This window comes from Neopelma chrysocephalum, unplaced genomic scaffold, assembly GCF_003984885.1.
Source record: "Neopelma chrysocephalum unplaced genomic scaffold, ASM398488v2 Primary Assembly neopelma1_76, whole genome shotgun sequence".
Taxonomy (NCBI): domain Eukaryota; kingdom Metazoa; phylum Chordata; class Aves; order Passeriformes; family Pipridae; genus Neopelma; species Neopelma chrysocephalum.
In genome coordinates, this window is record NW_020897737.1 from 2,587,541 (window position 1) to 2,610,215 (window position 22,675).

Below are 22,675 nucleotides of genomic sequence, written 5' to 3' on the forward strand. Positions count from 1 at the left end.
GTGGCTAACTAAAAATCCAGCCTGCCTCAATTTCTACCTGCTCTGCCATTTATGTGTAGCAAGTAATACCCTGCAGTGGAAGGAGCTCAGTGCTATACATGAAAAGTGCTATACCTATTATCCAAGTCACTATAAAACAAATGACTAGTATAATGAAAGTTAAGTAAATCCTTATGTCCTCCTGAAGTGGGTAGAATTTAAGCATATATTTAAATCTTGCATGCAGTAAGAGTGTATCCTCTGATAGTAACAGTGTAGCTGTAAGGTTTTTGAACTCCTCCCTGCGGGTGCATAGCTTTATTTTTAGAGACCCCAAGAGCTTTGCAATTAGCTGAAAGATGCAAAATTGTGATTAGTACCATGCAACTCTGGATACTCAGGTGTGGTGCTTCAGGAGGAGGTGGGACCTGGCTTCCTCAACCGGTCCTTGACAAGAGTTATTCTGCAGCTGATGCTGCTGCAGCTGGGTGAGAGCTGGAGTGTGCAGCCCGGTGTGGTTACGCCTGTGTGGTACTTCCGTAGGGGCTAAAATCTGTTCCAGCTTTTGTAGGGCTGCCATCACCAAAGTGTCTGAACCTTCTTGCCGTCTTTGATTCACTCACCATCGCTGCATTCCCCTGGGTCAGGGGGATATTGTCCCCCTTGGGCAGGGAGTAGAAGAGGCACAGAGAGATGTCAAACCCGATTTTAATAGTTATTTTTGTGTCCACATATGTGGAGACATCTCTGGGGGAGGGTTACACACTCCCTATCTGTGTAGTTAGGACCCTGTCTGTTGTTACAAAGCTGGTTCAGAGAGGTGCCATGTGGGAAGCTCATGAAGGGGGCCGTGAATGTGCATCTCCCCAGTGTCAGAGCAGAAGAATGTGCCTTGCTAGTGTAGGTGCAGGGTGCTGGGTGAAGGGGGGTGTGCAGTGCAGGAAAACAGGGAGTAGGGTAAATAGCTGAAGTAATATATGTATGAGGGTGAAGAAGGCTACCTGGTTTTATTGCCACTTGATTGGAAGGATGTGCGTAGCTTGTGCGCATCCATTAATTAGTGAAGCAGTTGCTCCATGCTGGTATCAATAAAACCTTAATAGTACATGATATCAGCCCTTGATTGCTTCCTTTTTTCCACATTCCCTTGTGAGGATGTGCGTATATCAGTGCAGCTGTGCACTCTATACAGTGTGTATGTGCTGTGGCTGCCTGCATAAGAAAAGGACAGTAAAATAATTTAGTGGCTAGTTACCTCCCATGTGATTTTTCCGAGTGTTTATAAAAGGATCTTTGATACACAGCACTCTCTAATGTGCACAAAATAACCAGTGTTGTTTTCTTTCCTTTTCCTGAGATATAGTAATTCTTAAAATGGCTCCTGAGCAGGCTTTCCTAGGTACGTGTAGCGGTTGCAGCCTGATGGGTTAGCAACAACAACAACAACAACGGAAAAGGCTCTCCTTCGTTTCCTTTATATGCACATCATGCAGCTTTCCAAACAGTGCATCAAACACTGCCGGCTGGAAATTTCCAGGCCCATTTCCTGCCTGGTGCATGCTCATAAAGCAAGATTGTCTGTACAGTCCGTAGCTGCAGTACCGCAGAAAGTCAATAAAGAGCTGACCACCTCACCTCTATCAAAAGCAGTTGAGAAGCTCTGCCTCATCTGCCTTATTAAAACCACACTTGACTCCTGCAGAGAAACCTAGCTGGGAACCTTGAAGAGGAGGGATAAAAAAAGGAGACTGAAATTGCAGTAAGTATTCTACAGCTAGGTCTTGCAGTAAGGTTAAAGAGTGCTTATTGTAAAATAAACCAAAAAGGCAGCTTCATTAAAACAAGGAAAATGCCTGCATTTAATGCAATGAACTTCTGACTCTCCCACCTACAGTATGGCACAGAGATAAGATGATTAGTGATTGCTGCAATGAGCAGATTTAAGTAGCTCCCTAATGGATTTGTATTTTGAATTGAAATATGTGTATGCCTATATATGCATGTGTGTATATACTTAATATTTGCAAGAAAAGGCATGATGTAGAAATAGATGCAAGAGATAGAATTTATACTGCAAAATATATTTTAGTGTGAGTTTGAAAGGATGTTTGAGGTTTTTTTCTTTCCCTTATATAAGAGTAATTGATTGAATGTTTGCCAAGCTTTTAGTAGTATCCATTGGGAATCCTCACCCCCACCTTACCCAGGCCTGGCAGCTTTTTCTCACCTTAAAATGAAAAAAGAGAGAACTTTAACAGAAAGATCATTGCTTTAGCTTAATATTGTAAGATTTCAGAGATTGAATTTTCTGATAGTAATGAAATGAACCCTGAGTTGTGCCATGAATTTGATTGCAGTTAATTTGATTTTTGAGATGCTCAACAAAGCTAGCCCATTAGCTTTAACTTCACATACCTTGGATTTGTACAAACTGGTGTTTTTATGTATGTATGGGTACAAATAAAATGAAAATCTCTCTCTGGTTGTTCAGTTGTTTGTAGCAATTACTATCAATGAGTACTTACTAACTATAGTGCTATTGGAAGTAGTATCCATTGAGTTGCTGACCAGTAATCTCACTATGTTTATTGCTTTGGTGCTACAGGGTTAGTTTTCCTTTTCACAAGAAAAAATACAGCTGAACATCTCAGCCAGGAGAGACATATGCAGACTCTGTCCTGCAAATTTTTCCAGTTCTCATTGATTCTAATGAGAGTAGTCATATGAATAGCAGTGACTCTTGTCAGAAAGGAGTTTTTTGGCTGAAACTCACAATTTCTGTTTATGTGATTTGCCTCCTCAGACTTCAGAGTGAATGTGCTCCTCTTGGTGTAGTATTTGCCAGGAGGCAATAACTGTGAGGTGGGGCATTCCCCAAGGTGGTCCCAATGTCTGGTCTGTTCTCTTTACATGATTTATTCTTGGTCAGCAGTCAATAAGATGGTGGAAGATATCCATTTATATGTATGTGTGTATAAATAATACACGCTTTAGATAAGAAAGTATTTGGTGATGTCAGAAAACTAACAACACATGGCTACAGATAACTGAACTTATGGAGTTGATCATGTGTGGGAAAAACAGGAGGGGAATTATGCAGCTGGGAGAAGATTGGTGACTATAGGGAAAAAAATATGGAGAATGTGGTTTCCAGAACAGGGGAGAAACAAGACCAGGAAGGGAAGAGCAGGATGACGGGGGCATGCAAGTTGGGAGTGATGCCGGAAGTTCTCCAGGTGATGGGCAAACGTTGAGCTGCCAAGGAGATAACTGTCATGAGCTGCTTGTGGGAGGTCCTGTAAGCAGGGGAGTGCAAAATCTCAACAGAAGTCAGGGGATATATGACTTCATGATGTGTGGAAGGGAAACTGCCCATAGATGGGAAAAGGGTTGGACACATGACTGGAGACAAGGCGTTTTGTCTGGATCTGTGCCACTGAAGTACACGTCAGCACTTGTGGAGCCAGGAACCTGTCTGTCTCCTTCCAGCTCCATGATCCCCAGCAAACCTGCCAGAGGGTCGTTTCCTGGCTCCAACACAGAGGGACCTGGGACAGCCCTGCTCCTCACTTGGGTTCTTCTGCCTGTGTCCTAGGGAGGGCTCCTGAAGGTCACAGCCAGCTGCCTACAGGAGCAAGACCAGGGTACAGAGTCCTGTCTGCCTAAAACATTCATGGTCTGACCTGGGGTAGAGTGGGACACTTGCACCAGGAGTGGTGTGAGAGGTCCCCAGTTTGGGCAGGGTGAGGAGCTGGGTACTAGGGTGCACTGCAGCAGGGAGCTGCTGTCCTTCTGCAGGATGCTAGCGTGCCCACACCTCGGCAGCATCTTCTTGGATCCTGCCAAGTCACACTCCAGGAGTCTCCCTTGCTTACTATAGGGCAAGGAGAGGTTTTGTTGTTCATAGCTTACTATTTTAGCAGATTTGGGTTGTTTAATTCTTCTCTTTCCTTCATACCTCTTTTGGTGTCCCCATCTGAAGGCAATGTGCACAGTTATCTTGATCAGAATTAGGCAAACCCATTCAGAAGCAGAGGAAGGGGGAAAAGCATTAAAGAGGCAGCACTGATGATCTCACCAGAGAGTCCCATAGTGACAAATTTAGCACAGAAAATTGAGGGTGGGGACAGAAGCCTCATCTCCTCATCTTTCTCTTCAGGGGGTGCTGAAACACAGTGCCGTGGAAGTACTCAGGCATTAAAGCACTCTCTTGCCATGGAGCTGCCCAGTCATGCCGGCTTTTTTGCCCCATGGTGGACAGTGCTAGGTTTTCCATGGGAATCTATATCCATAGACTCATTGCTACCAGCCTGCACCTGGAGCAGCAGGGACCCATGCTCCCAAAGGACAATGAGCCTTTCCCTGCAGCTGAGGCTGGGAGCAGCGTGAGTCATCACCAAAAAGGATGATACAGCTTCTGTATTACCACTGAGTTAGACAAATTCAGAGGCAGCATGTCCCATATCTCTCAGCCAATGCTAACCAGAAAGGAAACAATTTTACACATCAGCAATTTTTTATGATTAATAATATTATCCTGCCTTAATTGAAAAATGGGCTGGTGCCCTTAAGAAAAAACTAAGCTGGAGGAATTAGTATCTAACCTCTTTATAATGAATGTGTATTCTTACACACTGCATATTACTGGCAGTGCTTTTAGAAAGAATAGTGCTGTGTATTGTAATAAAAAATTGTCCCATGTTGTTTGTAGTTGCATGGCACCATTGTGTCTGGCTGACTTGGCTTTAAGAGCCTGAACGCTTGGGAAGAAGCAGTGTGAGGATGCTGAAATCCTTTTAAAGGGAATTTATGTACAAACAGGGGGATGATGTGTAGACTCCAAGCTCTGCTATCAGTTGTTATTGCTGAGAGATATTCACGGGGAGTCAATGCCAGACGGAACATTAGCCATTTCTGGCCTCAGTGCCTTCGTGGGAAGTCGGTCATAAAGTCAGTGAGGGCTCCTGTTTGTGGGATTTTTAAACATCAGTGAATCATTTTACGTAATAAAGCAGTTGTCGGGGTGAGTTTGTGTAAAGGTCTTTGTGAACCACTCTCTACCAAAACAAAGCTTCAGAAGGAGAGAGAGGCGATGCCGAAGGACAGGGAGATTTGTTATGCCCAGCAGAGAGCTGGCAGTTTGACTCTGCTGAGGTTTGCCAGGCACCCAGTGGGAGCGGGGAGCTGTTGCCTGCTTCTTCCCATCTGCCTGCGACTGCACATTGTGCCAGAGACGGGGCGAGTCATGACTTCAAGGCATCAGGCTCCTTCCATGGATCTGGCCCTGGGACTTCTGTTTTGTGTGAAGCAGCCCGAAGAAGCTGGGATTAAAGAAGGTGAGAAGGTCTGGGTCTCCAATATGGACAGTCGGGGACAAAACAAAGTCATTAAATTCCTTTTGACCATACTGCTGCCCTGGCATCACCCATCTCTCCTGCAGGTTCCTTGGAGGACTATTGCTTCAGCAGCAGACTCATGTACATGTGAGGGGTGTGAATGTGACATTACAGCAGGTGGGCTGGGACTGGTGACATTTTCCTGGTGCTGTGCTGCATCCCTGATCTGTTGTCACTGCCTGTATAGGCTGGCCCTGGTGCATCCTCACACCCATTCTCTGGCATCTCTAAATTTGTAGCCAAGGTCTTCTTAGCTACCTCTTCCTTTGTATTTCAGCCAGGGTCCCTATTAAAGCAGACAATAAGGAAGTCTGCATTAAAATGCTTCCTTCCATCCCTCTGTCCTCCCCTCCTCCCAGCCCCATCCTCCTTGTCCCTGGAGGAAATGCTTGTCTCTGCCAAGATCCTGCCTTGCAAAAGTAAACAATATGAAATTGCAATAAAATGTTTTGATTTGCTGGGCCTGACATTCAGAAGCTGCACATCAGAGACTTACAAAAAAGGATCTTCTATAGATAGCCAGTGTGAGAAAAAAATAAATCTCATTTTGGGCGTTATTTAGATCCAAGCATCGGGGCAGTGTGGTTGGAGAACAGCGGATTTTGTCGCCAAACCTGAAGGTTCTTAGGAGGTTTATACTGCAGCATCTGTCGGCAGCTTTCCACCTGGTATCTGCGGGTGACTGGCCTATTGCACAGTAATGTCAATATTTGGGACTCTGTCTCTCTCTCTGTGTATATGCACTGTTGTTGCTTGACTGGGTGGTGTACTGAAAGCCCTCAGAAGGAAATAGATGAGCTGAAACTTGTTTCCTCCGGGGCTCTTCCAAATAATTCAGAAGAAGGCAAACTGAAATGGAGGTGTAATCCCTGGGACATGATCTTCCTTGGGCGCTTGTCAGTTTAGCAGGCTGGGTAATCTGCACTGTCATCAAGATTTGCGGATTAGCTGCAGTGAAGCTAGTTGGCTTTGACATTTCATTAGGGAAGTTTTCCATAGTTTTTCATCCTCCACCTTGGTGCTGTGAAATATGGTTGATGTAGCTTTGTTATGCTTACACCTTCCAGCATTCGTGCCAGTTGATGCTGGGGCCACAAACATCTTATCTGCTCAGGATTTTTTAAATCATCTGTTGTTTATGAAAGACTAACTGGGTCAAAGGCTAGTTTTGGGAAGGATCTGCTTTCCCCAATGCTAACTAATAAATTTTCATCTGGGTATCGTAAGTTACCAACTGTTATCTCCCAAAGAACGGATAAAAGCAAACGCTATTTATCCTATAATCTGCAAATATTTTGAAAAGTGAACCAGAATATCAATAAAATGGCTTATCATCAAGGTCTTGTAAAACTCTTAAGGACATCTATTTAGAAAGCAAAATGAAAAATTTAGAGGCAAGAACTGAGCAGATGAGGAGGGAATATGTACGAGTGACAGCATTGTAAATTGTCTTGGGGGTTCAAGGAACCGGGGAAGGACACTGTGTCCTGAAGTCCCTCTTTCTCAGAGATGTCTTTGCTGATAAGCACCAGTTGTTGTTCCTGGTGACAGTGATCGAGGGGGACAAGGCAAAGGATCGCTCTGTGGGCTCCTGCAATGGCGAGCAGAAATGGGTATGTTACCTGATTTATTTATGATGGCTGCATGTGCCCTCACTCTTCCACTTGCTGCAGAGGCTGAGTCTGTCTCCTTGGAGCTTCAGTTGCTGTCCCCATTATCCTCTCCCAACCCTTTTCAGATGCCCCCTCTGAAGACTTGCTGCCCCGAGGGCTGGGGCATGCAGGTGGTGTGAGCTGGCACTGGGGGATGTACTCCAGAGGCACAACTTGCAGGCCAGCTGGACACAAGTCCCTGCTGTGGAGGAGTGCTGCTGGCCACTGTCTTTGTGTGTCTGCATTCCCAAGGGCTGTCTCATTGCTGTCAGCTCCCCCAGCACCGCAGAGCATGTGGAATGCCTGCTGTGGGACCTTGATTCTCTTGGCTTCCTAAGGGGGCCATCCTGAAGTCTAACCTCAGTGCTGTAGGGAAGAAGGGACTAATGACCAGGGCAAGACTTGTGGGGACAGCCAGGAGGGATGTGTGGCACAAGGTGTGCAAGTCAGGGGTCAGCAGGGACACCAGGTTCCACCTTGCAGAGGGACATTCTTGTCCCTCTCTAGCCACGTTGCCTCCTCACTTCTGCCTCTCTCCTTCACTGGTGCTGTCTGGCATCCTTTGTTTCCCTGTCAGCCTCCTGTCCCATGGATATCACAGACAGTGGCATGTGGGCTCTGGTACGTGAAATCTGCCTTTGTACTTCTGTTGCAAAACCATGAGTGAAAAGCAAAGTTTAGTTAAAAAATTATTTACCGTGCTCTACTCCACCTGAAAAATATAGAGTTAACATAAGTGTTGGACTGTATATTTTAGGGCTTCAGTGATTTATCCATCAATTATGTCATTGTGCACTGAAGGTGAAGTTACACCTTTATAGGCCTGGGATAGCAAATGATTGAACTGAACCCCTGCTGGGTACTTCTGCTTGAATTAATTTTAGTGAGAGAAGAGGGTACAATCAGCAGAAATGTCCTGGACTGGGCACCTTGCAACTGCATAGGTTGCTTTGGGGTAAAGCAGCAGTTCCTGTAGAATGTATTCCTGTGATCTGAAAAATGGAGAAATTTTAAAACTGTAAGTTCGTATGCGTGTGTGCACACATGTGGGCATACAGACACATGCTGTTCCTCTAGAAGGTAAATATCAATTTTGAATCAGAATATTGATGTAGCAATTTAGAAATAGCTTTCCAAGAGAAGGTGTCTGCACTGTTATATTTACCAGCATAATGAAATCAGACAACCTTTCAATTCATAAATCACAGTGCAATATTTGCCATTACAATTTCTATGGTTGTACTGAGCAAGCAACACTATCCAAAGAATTTTATTAAATCAAAGTAATGAAATTGAAAATCTGTATTGACTCTTCTTTGTCTCTTTCAGGTTCTTTTACATTTTGGCTGAGAATGTTTTGTTTGTTTTTCAGAGTCCATTTTCCTTAGTTATTTTATTTCTCAGATTGGAGGCTGTCTGTTAAATCATTCAACCTTGGGGTGTAAATCTCAGGGTGCTCTCTGTGGTATTTACACACATTTTCTAATAATCTTCACTGTTGTGCTGATTTGAGAATTTGAAGCACAAACTGGGTCTAAGCAGGCCACAGGAATTTGTGGTTTCAAGGCAACGATAAGAAATTTCTTAATGGCTTAGGAATTGACAACATGCATTTAAAGTTGATTTTTTGTCACTGCAAGAAATGCTATTGCTTGGGAATGGCTTCAGTGTAATATTCTTTCCTTCTAGAAGACAATGTGCAAGGGGATTTGTACATGGGAGTGATTGCAGGCAGAGAGTAAAATATTTTTCTTCTAGAGCCTTACACTGTCCTCAATGTATTTTCATTCCGTACAAACAGCTCCTGCAATTTTAGCTGAGAACAGTTTTGCAGATCACACTGTGGAGATGCCCTGGGACTCCACTGCTTGCCAGTCACTTTGTTTGATCATTCAATCCAGACCAGACCTTCACAGCCAGATCATGGAGAGCCCATGGAGGTCTGTAAAAGAGCATGGTTGCCCAAGTACACCTGTTTACATGACCTGGCTTTCTGTAGTATGATCAAGACACCTCAATTCTTCTCCAGCTTTCAGAGTTATGAAAATAGATCACTTCCTCAGCTGTGGTCAGAGGAATTTTTGACCCATATTTGGCAACTATTTAAAAAATACAGTAGACATCTCTCAAGGAATTTTCTTTCTGCAAGCTAAGGGCACTGCACAGCAGTTCTTTATTTATCACTGTTTTCTGTATCTTCCCTAACACTCAGTTTTCCACCACTTCTACTTCTGGGGTTCTCAGCAGCTTCATTCATCTTATCCCTTGGATCAGCAGCTCTAGGGTTTTCTCCTCCAGTCACCTCTTCATCTTCCCTACAACAGTCATACATATGTTTGGGGTTTCTTTCGGTGGTTTTTTTTTGGTGTTTTTTTTTTGTTTGTTTGTTTTGGGGTGGGGGGTTTTTTTGGTGGTTTTTTTTTATTGCCCAGAACTGTCTGTGTCTTGTACCCTGCACCATCTCCACTTTTCCCAGCAGCACTATGTGTGTCCCCAGAATTGGATCTCCCAAACTCTCTGCTGGTGCCACATCTCTATGTGCTACCACTTCCTTCCTCTGCAGCTAGTCCTGGGAATAAATCATGAAGCGTATCAGCATAGTGGCCTCTCTTGGGAGGATGTGTGAAGTTTGAGATGGATGGTGGTGTTCTGCTAGAAGGCGTTTGGTGACTGCTATCAAGTGGTCCTTTGATCTGGAGACAACTCGGAGGTCCCCACAGTTCTGCAATACAGATGTCAGGAGCTCTGCATCCTTCCCTCTCTTTTTGTTCCTTTCTTCAGCTTTTTGGGGCGTGCTCAAGGTCTCCTTAAGATTGGTGTCTGACCTGCTTTCAAAGGTATCTGTATCACTGGCATTGATCCAATAGAGCTCTCTGAAGCTGTTGCACCAAAATCCCACCAAGTTGAATGTAGGGCTTCACAACCTGTGGGACCTGATGTTAGGGCAAAATGTGTTTTTCTGTAAGGACCAGCAGCAGACTTCCAAGGCACTTGAGAAGAAGGCATTTATACCTACTTGAACAAACCCAAAGTCAACATTTTATGGCTTCTTGTAGCTGTATTTCTAAGCAAAAGGGTTCCAGTGATCTCAGATCATATGAAGAATGACGTGGCAACCTGATCTTGTAAGTATGCTGAACAGCACTTATATTCAGAAACTTATGCTCACTCATCAGCACGATGATCATCTCTGGGTTAATAATAGCTCCTTTTTTTCTTCATTTATCCCCCAAATTTACTCTGTAATGGAAATTGTGCCTGTCACATGTTTAAAACAGATTTTCTCCACTGTACGTATGGAGGAAGGTAAAGGAAGTGATAAATCTCTAAAAAGGAGTATGATAAAATAAATCCTCTCTTACTAGGGGGCTAGATACTGAGCTTTTTACTCCTTTGAGGTCTTGATCTGTAGCTGGCCCTGCTGACTTCTGCTGCAGTGGGCCTTGAAGTGCCAGAAGCAGCTCTCTTGCAGTCACACAGAACCCGAAAAACTGAGACTGTAGATGACCATATCCAGTGAATAGCTGGTGTACTGTCTGTCAGTAAGGAATAGATTGAAGGAACTGAAAAAAAGCAAACAAAAAGCAACCCCCAAAAATGGTAAAAAATGGCCATGTTTGAAAAAACTAAGTGAAAACTTTGTGGTTTTGAGAATTTATGACTTTCCTTTTCTTGCCTTCAATAATCTGAAGAAAATCCGTCACCCTCTCTCCCTGTTTCTGACACAAAAAATATTTTATGCTTAGTTATTTCCCTCTATTAGCATCCAGTCGATAACAGGATCAAACTACTGACTACACACTTGTTCCTTTCCTCCCCTTTTTGCTGCTGTTTGGGTATGGGGAATAATTGGCTGTGGATCATAGTGATGCAGCTGCTGTAACCTAATGTTTCCATCCCACCAATACCCTACTGATGGATGGACAGTTGTTTGGCTTTCTGTCATACAGTCAGTGGGCTACACTGGGGCAGGCACTGAACACCTCATCCCACTCCAGTGCAGTGTCAGGCATGCGCTGGCTGTGGTTCAGCAACAGCAATGACAGCTATTTCCCCACCTACCCTCCTCTGTTGACCAGAAGAAAGGCAAAAGAGGAGGAAATCCTTTGGTTCCTGGGGGATGAACCACTCCAGCAGCAGCCACAGGATGTGGAGCGGATGCTTTCTGCTTACAGTCCTCCCTGCTCCATGATAGATAGGCTTCAGCTAAAATAAACTAGTATTCCATGAACCTTTGAAGTGCTCTCGTCTTCTGAGTCACTTCCTTGTCACCCAGCGGGCAATGTGATGCCAAAGGATGTTGTTATTGCATCACATGGACGTACTCAACCATTCAGGCCATTCAGCCTCCTACACCATTTCCCACATGAATGGCAGCTTTGCTTCTCCTGACCAACTTCTTCCTTTATTTTGGCATTTTCCAAGATAGTGGAAAGCAAGGACCATTGGAAATGCACAGAGACTGGTGCCACTCCTGGGCTCTGAACGTCCCTCCCTGCTTTCTTTCTTTGCAGATTATTTGTCTTAGTAGAAGGATCTGGGAGCAGTGCCATGAAAACAGGTTCCCTTCTCCTCCAGCCACTACACAGCACAGGAGTGTGGCCTCTCAGGGCGAGCTGGAGTGCACATGGCAGTGCTCCATGTGTGTCAGCCGGACCACCATGATTGGAATTCACATTCTTATTCTTGATCTTACATCATACTATTAAAGAAAATCCTGATGTTATAACGCTCTATGTTCTCTTTTCTATACCTGAAATTGCCAATTACAGGCATTTATGATGAGTCAAAAAAACCCCAAAAGCCCAAGTGCCTTTTGAATGAAATTGCCCAAAGGTCTATTTTCTTCTTGAATCAGTCCAAACACTTTAATTTGATAATGTTGAGATTTTTGCCCTCCAAACAATACAATTCTTTTCGTTTTAATTAAAGAATTTTTTCCGTTGCACTAGACTGATGCTAAACTGGCTTCCCTAAATCTTCTTATGCTGTAAGTAGCAGTGACCCAGATAAACACATTTAAAAATGCAACTACTGAAACTACAGTATGTTGCCTTTGTAAGATGCAGCAAGAGAAAGACTAAAATAATTCTATACATTTACAAGCATAGCAAGTAACATTATATTATTAAAAGCAAATTAATGGATCAGTTTAAATTTTTTATATTACATGTGCAAATCTGTGTGAAATCAGTGTTGCTTAGTTTGGAGTCAGAAGCTTGAAAGTCACAAAGAGAACCATGAAAAAGAATCGCTTCTTCCTTTTGTGTATGTCCTTTTGCAGCATGGCAAGGCCTTTTGAAAAAGAGGGGATAACTGTGTTTAAGAATGCAGCCACACAGAATCAGGACCATATAGGCAATGAGGATAAGTTGCATTTCTGTTCTCCTTGGTGCCTGAGTTTTCAGCTTTGGTGGCTTTCTGATGTAAAGTCTGGGCTCTAGTCCCAGCCAAACCCACTCGGTACCCACCGCCCATCTAAACCCAAGGTCTGGAGAAGACACCGGTTCTTCTCCACTGGCTATATCAAGGGCATAGATGTTGCCAAAGGGCCTTGTTTGACACTATATAGGTAAACCCTCTCTAGGGTCCCAAAAATTGATTGATGAAATAAGGGTGTGCTGCCCGTTGTTCCAAAGGCACATTTTGTGTGTCAGTGTGTGTACAAGCACTGCCCAGGATGCTCTGGTATCAACATCATGCTGCTGTCAGAGCTTGCTCCAGCTGCCTTGGTCAGATCTGATGGCATGTTACTACTGCTGCTCCAAGAGCGAATGCTTTGGCCCAAACTTCTCCTGGTAACTATTGCCCAAGTCACAAACGGTATGGAAGAAATTGATGGAGCTCAGGAGTGTTCAGCCCAGCACTGCGTGACGGCAAGCACCAATTCCTGTGGCTGCTGGATAGGGAGAGCTGGGCACCAGTGGGGCAGGCTGTGGGGTGTCCCTCGCACCCCATAACTTGCTCAAACACAGACCTTCCCACCACTTTTGGTTTTGCGGGTTCTTTTAGGCATTGGCGTCAACTGTGTTTACACAAGGAAGAAATATATGCTATCGGAAACAATTGGATAATAAACAACCTTTAATTAGCGCTGAAGACACGCAGGGACCTAATCCCTCAGTGCCTGTTTAGACAGCTAAACCCAAACAGCCGACCAGCAGCGCCCTGTTGCCGGCGTCCCCCCAGCACTGTGTCCACTCCTGCTGCTGCTGCTGCTGCGTTGGTGGCTTTGGTGCCGTCACCACGCGGATGGTGTGTGCCTGCCACTCCTGGGATGCTCCTCTGCCCACCCCTTGGCCACTGCCATCCTGTGCCAGTGGCTGGGTCCTCGCAAAAGCTTCACCCACAGCAGTGGCCAAGTCGGCCTTAATCACTGTAAGGACCAGGTAGGGTTTACTGGGTGTTAATTGTACTGGGTGATTTGGGATCTTCAAAGACCCATGCCCCCTTTAATTTATTTTTGGTAGCAGCATGCTCTCCTGCTTACTCTGGTTAGCATTAAGCTATAAAATTGCTAGTGTCAGACAAAAAGTCAATGGATTTTAATGATTCTTCATGCTTTTGCATCATGCTGCGGGAGCCTTTCCACTGGACATGGAAGATGCCTGGGGGTGGCAAGGTGGGTGTGTACCAGGACCCATTCCCCATGGCCACGTACCCTAGGAAGCTGTGGGTGCTGGCACTGACCTCACCAGTGACGTCCAGCCAAGGGCCTGTGTCCAAACAGAAGCAAGTGCTGTGCCCAGCAGCTGACAGCTGGCTGCCATCCCTTGAGATTACTGAAGTTAACCTGCATGAAGTGTTTTCTGGGAAAGGCATCCTGTGAAGATGGCCCTTTTCATTGTATGAGTCAGACATGGAAGTGCAAGTTGGTTGTTGCAGCCTGACCTGTCCTTCCCATTGGAAAAATTGTTGATGTTGAGTTTAGGGCAACTCTGGTGCCTTCTTGTGGTGGAGCACATCTTGACAAAGTTTATGGTCACCTACACTTGCCCTGGTGGTCACCCTCCCTAGGGTGGCTGTGGCCAGCAGCTGTCTGCTTGATTTCTTAACTATGGACCATGATACCTTTTGGGGGAGGATTCAGTTGGGGTCACAAAGGGTTTGTGCTTGCCAGGGGACAGCTGTCTCTTCTAGTTTGGTTTGTACTACCGAGATGTTTACCCAGCTCAACCAACAGTTTGGCACATGAGCACATCCACTGACAGGCAGTAAAAACATAGGTTTTTCTTGGTTGCCGCCTTAGCTCTCGAGGCTTCTTGTGCAACCCCTGTAGTGGTGTGGCTTGTTCCTGCTATGCATCTCGTATTGCAGATGCTTCTGGTTTCCCTCAGCCACCATCCTGGGCAAAGACAGGCCAGTAGTGGCCCCTGGGAGCCCAGTGGCCTGGCATGCACTGCCTTGGTGCCTCACAGACCACCCATCCCTGCGTGTGCAGTGCCTGAACAGGACAGTCCAGCTGGAGTCATGGAGTTTCTTGGGGCAGTGTGGCACAACCCCACATTTTGCGCGCAGGAGGAACCGAAAGGTGCAGTAGCCCCTCTGTTCAGCAATTGCTTCACCCCCCTGAGCGTGGGGCAAGTGTAGAGACCAGGTGCTGACCATCCCGCCAGAAGGGATGGAGGAGAGCTTTTGCAGGTGGCGTCTGCCCTCCTCCTTTGCCAACAGCAGGCTCTTAAATGAGCATAGTTGTTTTCTCTAACACCCCACCAAGAAAATACTGAATATTTTGTACTTGGGTGCTCTTACTGTTTCTATCTACAAGGAAGGGTGTCATTTTTGTAGCTTGCTACCAACATATGGATTTGCCTGAGGCAAGATAAGCGCGTGCTGTTTCTCATGACTTATACAGGCTATAGGCAGTTTTTATTCCCTGAAATTACTGCGTAGTTAAAACTATTTCCTCCTTGTTTGCTAATCTCCCAGGCTCTGTTGGGTTATCAACAGGTACTTGGTGATGCAGTAGTTCAAGCCCTCAGTCTCCCATCTTTGCTCTTTTGGCCAAACCCAGTGCACCCACACTGAAACAATTGGAAGGGGTCAGCCATCCTTTGGATGAGTTGTTAAAGAGCTAGCATGTGGAGATGGGGAGGGTTGGACAGGCTTGGGTGGCACCCCAAGGCTGTCCCCATTCCTGGGGGCATGTCTGGTGGTGACCCTATCGTAGTGGGAATAGCACTGATGTTGGTGCAATCTCATTGTATACCCAGGCTGAGGGAGAAGAACCACAGGCATTGCCCGTGGCATTGGACAGGTGGAATGAGTGGTGAAAGCTGGTGCCTAAGGGAAGAGAGAACTCAAAATGGTTAAGCCTGGGAGCAGCAGTGCTGTGGCAGTTCCCCACCCCCCATACTGTACAAGGAGATTGTTAGCTCCACCTACATCAAAAGCGTAGCAGGAAAATATATCATTGCCTAAAACAGAATATACACAAAGCAGAAGAGACAAAAGTGCCCTCAGACCCCCTCTCTCAGAATTGCCTCCTAAAAGGGCTTTGATGGGGCTGACCTTCCCCTCAGCCTGTTCTTACACTGCTCCTGTATTTGCATTAGCATGGGAGACAAGGAGAAACAGCCTCAGGTCCTATCCTCCTGTTATTACAAGAATAAGCTAGGACATGGTACAGCCATGGAGGTTTTTATTTGTGGGTTATTTGTTTGGCTTTCCTGAAGGAAGAGCTTGTGAGAAGTATGTTCTTCCCTAATAGAGCATCACCTTACATTTTCATGGCAGACAGTCTGCTCTGTCTGCTGAGGTGGCTTGAAGAATGAAGAAGATTGACAGCAAAAACAATTTACTTCAGAGCTGCACCAGTCTGCTGGCAGGTTTTTTGGTTTTGGTTTTTTTTTTTCTGTTAGTTTTGTTCTTCTTTATTTTTTGTTTCCTTTTCTTTGTTGTTGTTGGTAAAGGAATGAAGCCATGCAGTTTTCTTCTTTCACTGTCTACAATCCATGTAGCAAAATGCAATTCTTTGAAGAACCGACCATGTGAGGAATTCATGCCAGGCTACAGCCCTGTGTGCAAGGACCTCTTACATCCAGAGCTTCATGGCCGTGTAGCAACAACATCTCAGCAGGATAGCTGAGCCATAGTCATGCTGCGGAGCGTGTTGCTAAACTGCTTCCTAAGGCTGAGCTGAACAGCCAAATACGAAATCTCCCAGTCAGATTTATTGGAGTGGCCTGGTGATGTTCCCCAGAGGACTTACGATCTATGGTGATGGATGGCGCCGATCCATTAACGTAGTAGTCTCTGGGAAAGATGTAATTGTCGTTCTGCATCCTGCAGTTTCCCAAAGTTTTTCTGAACATGTAATAGCCCGCATCGCAGCGGAAATTGCTGGTGAAAAATGCTGCACTAAATATGTCAGGAACTCTATATCCTACAGCAGCACACTCCTCTTCTGGAACCGTGCAGCCATCATTAAGATAGGGGAGGTGATGAGAACAAAATTTGGTATATTGAACTCATCATGATGCATGTTGTCTCCAAAGGTCTGATGGAAAAGTGTGGGCAGGACTGACCTTGTTTCCTCTTGCAATACGCATCTACGAAATATGTTCACGTTGACTTGTTCATAGAATCAGGAAAATAATATTTACTTTTACCTTCAATAGCAGCGCTATTCTTACATTGCTGGTTGCCCTGCCTGCATGTCCTGAAATACAGCCCTTTTCCTCTGAGTAGTCTGAGTCTGGATCCCTGATGACAAAGAGCATTATTACTTTTTTGTGTAGTCTTGGCATAGTTTGGAATAGTGTGACCTCCATGCATTGCAAGCAGTGTGTCGTTCCAAGCTGGGATACCCAGTTGGAGAAGACTGCTTTAACTGGCTAAAAGAGCAGTTCATGGAGCATCAAATTAATAAAATTAGACATTATTATTCACACTTAGGTGGACTATATGTGCTCCGGCAGCAGAGAAACATGACGGAGGGGGAATAAAAGGCACACTGGAGAAATGCAAACACAAGTAGTGGCCAGCAGCTGGATTGAAAGGGAAGGCAGCCCCATTCCACCTCAGTGGAGATGTGCATGGATGTGAGCCCACTCATCCTCATGAGTGATTGCGGCAGTAACTAGAATCCAACCTGAGATCTGTGCTTTGTGCTAGTCATGTGCCAAAATGATTGCTGCCCATAAGACATCACAGTCAAATGGATGAGGCAAAAGGCATTAGAGAAGAAGTGCTTGCATTTATGCATGTGCATATGGGGCGTTTGTAGGCATTACAGGTAATGCAATTTATTGGAATCTGTAATTGCTGAAAGATCTCCACAAATTAGAGAGATGGGCAATCACCAACCATATGAAGTTTGACAAAGGCAAGTGCTGGATTCCAGACCTGGGATGGGGCAACCCTGGATGTATGCATAGACTGGGGAATGAGATGCTGGAATGCAGTGCCACAGAAAGGCACCTGGGGGTCCTGGTTGACAGCAAGTTGAATATGAATCAGCAGTGCCCTGGCAGCCAGGAGGGCCAACTGTGTCCTGAGGGGCATCAGGCAAAGTATCGCCAGCTGGTTAAGGGAAGGGATTTTCCTGCTCTGCTCTGCACTGAGGTGGCCTCACCTTTAATATTGTGTGCAGTTTTGGGCACCACAATATAGGAAAGATATGAAGCTATTAGAGAGTGTCCGAAGGGATGGTGCAGGGTCTGGAGGTGAAGCCTTATGAGGAGCAGCTGAGGTCACTTGGCCTGTTCAGCCTGGAGAAGAGGAGGCTGAGGGGAGACCTCATTGCAGTCTACAACATCCTCACAAGTGGAAGCGGAGGAGCAGGTTCTGATCTCTTCATTCTTGTGACCACTGACAGGACTCAAGGGAATGGCATGAAGCTGAGTCAAGGGAGGTTTAGGTTGGATATTAGGAAAAGGTTCTTCACCCAGAGGGTGGTTGGGCACTGTAACAGGCCCCTCAGGGAAAAGGTCACAGCACCAAACCTGACAGAGTTCATGAAGCGTTTGGACAATGCTCTCAGGCACATGATGTGATTCTTGGGGTGTCCTGGGCCAGGAGTTGGACTTGATGATCCTGATGGGTGCTTTCCAACTCAGTATTTTCTGTGATTCTGTGATTCTATGATAACTTGGACTGGTTGACTGAACAGCAGTAACCTCAGTGGCACTGAGATGTAACATGACGTATTTTCAGTATTTTCTGTTATTTACATATTATTTGTGGTCAGAGTCATCTGTCAGAGGCATATTTCACAGTTCAGTTGAGGGGCTTCTAGGAAGACAAAATTGGTCTTTGTGGGTGAAAACACGTTGAAAGGTTGTGAGGTTTTCTCATTACATCCATCAGCACTGTCATGCTGCCTCTCATGCTGGGTGTTATTTTGAATTCAGTCAGAATTCATCTGACATCTCGTGCATCACAGCACAACGGAGAGAAGAGGTCAATTCTCTGCCCCTCAAAGTCAAACCAGGAAACACTTGGTACAAACGCTATGATGAAAGCGTGTGTAAAAGGATGTGAGATTCAAAGAAAAAAATGCTGCATTTTTTCTCACATCACAGGAGTCTTACATTTTTCGGTTTCTTTTAAACAAAATCCTTGCAGCTGCTTAAATATTTTGCAAGGATAAAAATGAGGGACGTTTTTTCTTGAAGGTTTTTTCCATCCACACATTAGAGATAGGGTGGTGCATAGTACTTGAAATCTGCCATGCGCGTACTTTCTGCTGAGAGTTAGAGCCGTCATGTAGCTGATTAAATGTTGGACTTGGTTTATCGAAGTGATGGAGTGGGAGAGGAGGAGATTCAGTCTAATAAATCTGAAACTATGAGCATAGACTTGATCTTGAAGTGGCAAGGTGATGCAGCATTTGGTTACTTATGCTAGTGGGGAAAGATGAAGTATTAAATAACCTGTACACCACTTGTACAGGGGGAGGGGAAGACTCCTCTACTCTTTCGCTCCTCAGGCAGCACCACAATACTCCTGCACCTTCATCTTTGCCTGTGCTCCCAAGTGAGACCCTGTCCCACAAGGGAAAATAAGCTCATGAGTGTGTTGTTGATCCCCAGCTCTTTGGCCCATCCCTAAATCTTGTCATTTGGGACAATATCTGTGCTAAGAGAGTCATCAGAGCTATGGGCAGGAGAAAGGGTTTGCCCTTTCGGCCCACCATGGCAAGCTGGGTGACACATGTATGTGTGGTTCATCACATGCACGTCCTTACTTGTGTTCTTAGATAGGAGTGTTCATAAATCACCAGAAAGGATCTACAAGCTGGAAGGTTCAGTTTTTCACTTGGTTTTGCTTTTCTTCTCATTATTTATTTATTTAAACCAGGCTATATTAGGACGATGAGAGGTTATGTGAAATGTGGCTTTCAGTTGATTTAAGATGAGTTACGGAAGTGTTGGAATTTGCTATTCTAACCCCCATGGCTTTAAAATATAATAAAACTGGTTTCTGCTTGTTCTTCCTTTCTCTCTCAAGAAGGTCCAGAAAGCAAGACAAGCTTAAGGGGAGTCCCCTTAGCATTGCTGAGTTTAACCCTATTCTGGCCCTGTCTGCACCAACAAAAAGTGTTTTTTAACTGGAGCTGGGGTGCTGTAAGGAGTGTATGGGAAGGGTTTGCAGTGAGTCTGAAGGCCTGGGTCACTGAGGGCATATGTGGTACTGGTGGCACCTTGTTTCATTTATGGGGTTTGAGCTGGTGAGGCTGGTTTACTCCTCAAGTCTGGTGTGCTTCACTATTGCAGCTAGCTGGGAGACAGACAAAGTAGTCAAAACCATGTTGGTATAATGGGGAAAAGACAGATGTTTTGCCTGCAAAAGTGCCGTAGCAGCTTAAGAACTGATTTTTAATTTTACCTCACTAATCTATCAGCTGAGACTTGGTAACTAGTCCATGGCAGGGTCCCTGTCTTTTGTACCAGGAGCAAGACAGATTCACATAAGAAGAGATGGGCAATGGATGGCAGCCTTTGCCACACTGATACCAATTCTCATCTAGATGTTGGAAAAGATCAAGTGAGTGCAGTAAAAATATCTGTGCCTGGGATCAGTGGCAAGAGTCAGGACAAAATAGTGAGCCTAGTGTCTCAGAGCAGTGAACAAACCTCCACTGGGAAACTAATGAGGCTTTGAAGTCGTTTCACTGATATCAAACTTGGAAATCCTTTGTAAGAACTGAGATGCTTTAAGGGCTGTTTAATAAGGCACTTGACTAGGAAAGGAACAAATATTTTATTAGACTGACACTGAGTGCTTTTTGTTTCGGGTTTTGGGGGAAGCAGGGCTGGCAATTATGTTTAATTGGTGCCCTTTTCCTCTTGTTATCATTGGTGTATTGATTGCTGGGAAAACAAAATGCATGGGTTTTAAAATTTACTGTAAAGCAAGGGCTCTCTTGTTTGTTTTGTTTAGCTCTGTGTACTCAAACCAGCTCATTTTTCTTTGCTTTGCTGGCAAATATAATGTTTTGATTGAAAGTGATACTAAATAATCAGTTAAATGGGATATTTAATGACAAGAAAAATTCTTTAAAATATTTTTTCCCATAGGAAAATCATGCACTTTGAGCCCAAGAATGCTAGCATGAGTCTGCATTCTTGCTATGATCTTACTACAAAAGTAAATACATGGGTGCACCACATGTGTGATAGCTGTGGAGGTTAAGGTATAGTAAATCTCAGGAGCTCTGATGCAAGACAGATCCCTAGAGTAAGTTCCATTTTTCCCTCATATAATTTTAATTTAGACTTTCTGAGACTCTCAATCCATTGTCAGTTTGCCTTCCCTGTGGGAAGCTGACCTCCTGTATGCGACAAGAACCTGGTAGATGAGAGTAGAGTGGTGGATATTGTTTATGTGAACTTGAGGAAGGCCTTTGTCGCTGTCTCCTGTAAGATCCTCAAGGACACACTGCTTGATGCGGGGGCTGGATGAGCAGACAGTGGATTGGAAACTGGCTGAATGGCCAGGCCTAGATAGTGGACATCAACAGCACAAAGTCCTGCTGGAGGCCGGTGAATAGTGGTGTGTTCCAGAGGTCAGTACTGGGTCCAGTCCTGCTCAACCTCTTCATTAATGGTCTGGATGATAGGCAGAGCATACCTGCAGAAGTTTCCAGATTGCACAAAACCAGCAGGAGCGGCTGATACATCAGAGGGCTGTGCTGCCATCCAGAGGGACATCAACACTTGGGAGGAATGGGCTGACAGGAGCCTCATGAAGTTCAGCAAGGGGAATTGCAAAGCCCTGCACCTGGGGACAACTCCAGGCACCAATACATGCTGAAGGCTGCCCAGCTGGGAAGCAGCTTGGCAGGAAAGGACCTGGGGTGTCCTGGTGGACACCAAGTTGACCACGAGCCACAAAGATGATGGACCAGAACATCTCTCCTGTGAGGAAAGGCGGAAACAGTTCAGCTGGGAGAAGGAAAGGCTCGGGGAATCTCATCGGTGCACACAAATACCTGAAGGGAGAGTGGAGAGGATGGAGCCAGGATCTTTAAAGTGGTGCCCAGTGGCAGGACCAGAGGCAACAGGCACAAACTGAAACACAGGAGTTTCCCTTAGAACATCACGAAGCACTTTTTCATTTTGAGGGTGACCAAGCCCTGGCACAGGCTGTCCAGGGAGGTCGTGGAATCTCCACCCTTGGAGATACTCAAAAGCTATCTGGCCACAGTCTGGGGCAACCAGCTCTAGGTGGCCCTGCTTGACCAGGGGGGTTGGACCAGGTAATCTCCAGAAGTTCCTTTCAGCCTCAGTCTATCTGTGGTTCAGTGATTCTGAGTGGTGCACAGTGGGGCTGAGAGATGGAGAGGAGAGTGCAGCAGGACTTTCCCAGGAACAAGCAGCTTTCCAGTTTGGCTTTTGGGAAAGTGCTGCAGAAAAGATGCTCCCCCAGGGCAATGCAGGGAGCACCTTCCCATGGCAGGTGCTCAGGGCAGTAGTGTGATTGCTGGGCGCTGACACGTCTGTCCCAACACAATGCTGGAGCCACTGACATTCCCGTCCCAAGGGACTACATCATGCTTTGGAAGGAGACACCTGCACACTGCCAGCTGCATAGAGGGAAAGCTGATTTAAAGAGGTACTCCTGCAGTCACAAAACCACTAACTTGTCTTCCCTGTTGGAACAGAAATTTGGACCATGAAAGCTGCACTGAGTCAGAAGCACCTGCTGGGTCAAAGGGACATCACTGAACCAGGTGGCACGTGACTCAGCAGTAATTATGGCTGGCAAATTTATATTTGTCCTTCATGTGTCAGGTTTAATACATCAGATTTCTGTGCACTGTCTCCACCTTGAAGCATGTGTTCAGCTTTCTGGAGGCTAAGTGAGCTGATGCTGTTCAGGCATTTCTGTACTATACCAAGGACAAAAAATAAACCGCCATTGGAAAGGTTTTATTTTCATAAACTTGCTGCAAGGTTCCTCCAAGCATGACAGTTTAGAGACCCCAGGAACTGGGATATGCTGCAGATATGAGAAACTGGAAGATTTGGCAATAGCAAGATCAATCTCAAATACTTTCAAAGAAGGGAAGGTTTGGGAAGGGAAGGGAAGGTTTGGGAAGGGAAGGTTTGGGAAGGGAAGGGAAGGTTTGGGAAGGGAAGGGAAGGTTTGGGAAGGGAAGGGGAAGGGGAAGGGGAAGGGGAAGGGGAAGGGGAAGGGGAA

At 45.4% G+C, this 22,675-nt stretch overlaps 1 protein-coding gene across 2 annotated transcripts in view; it reads left to right on the forward strand.

Annotated features, from left to right (window-relative positions):
• RAI2 (retinoic acid induced 2) overlaps positions 1-22,675 on the forward strand; it is a 47,973-nt gene that overhangs the window by 14,555 nt on the left and 10,743 nt on the right. The window contains exon 1 of one of the 2 annotated variants that reach the window (XM_027689114.1): positions 1,569-1,738. The exons of the other annotated variant lie outside the window; for it this stretch is intronic. The gene's annotated coding sequence lies outside the window, so the exon portion shown is untranslated. Of the gene's footprint in view, positions 1-1,568; positions 1,739-22,675 lie in introns of those variants that run through there. 2 annotated transcript variants of the gene reach the window in all.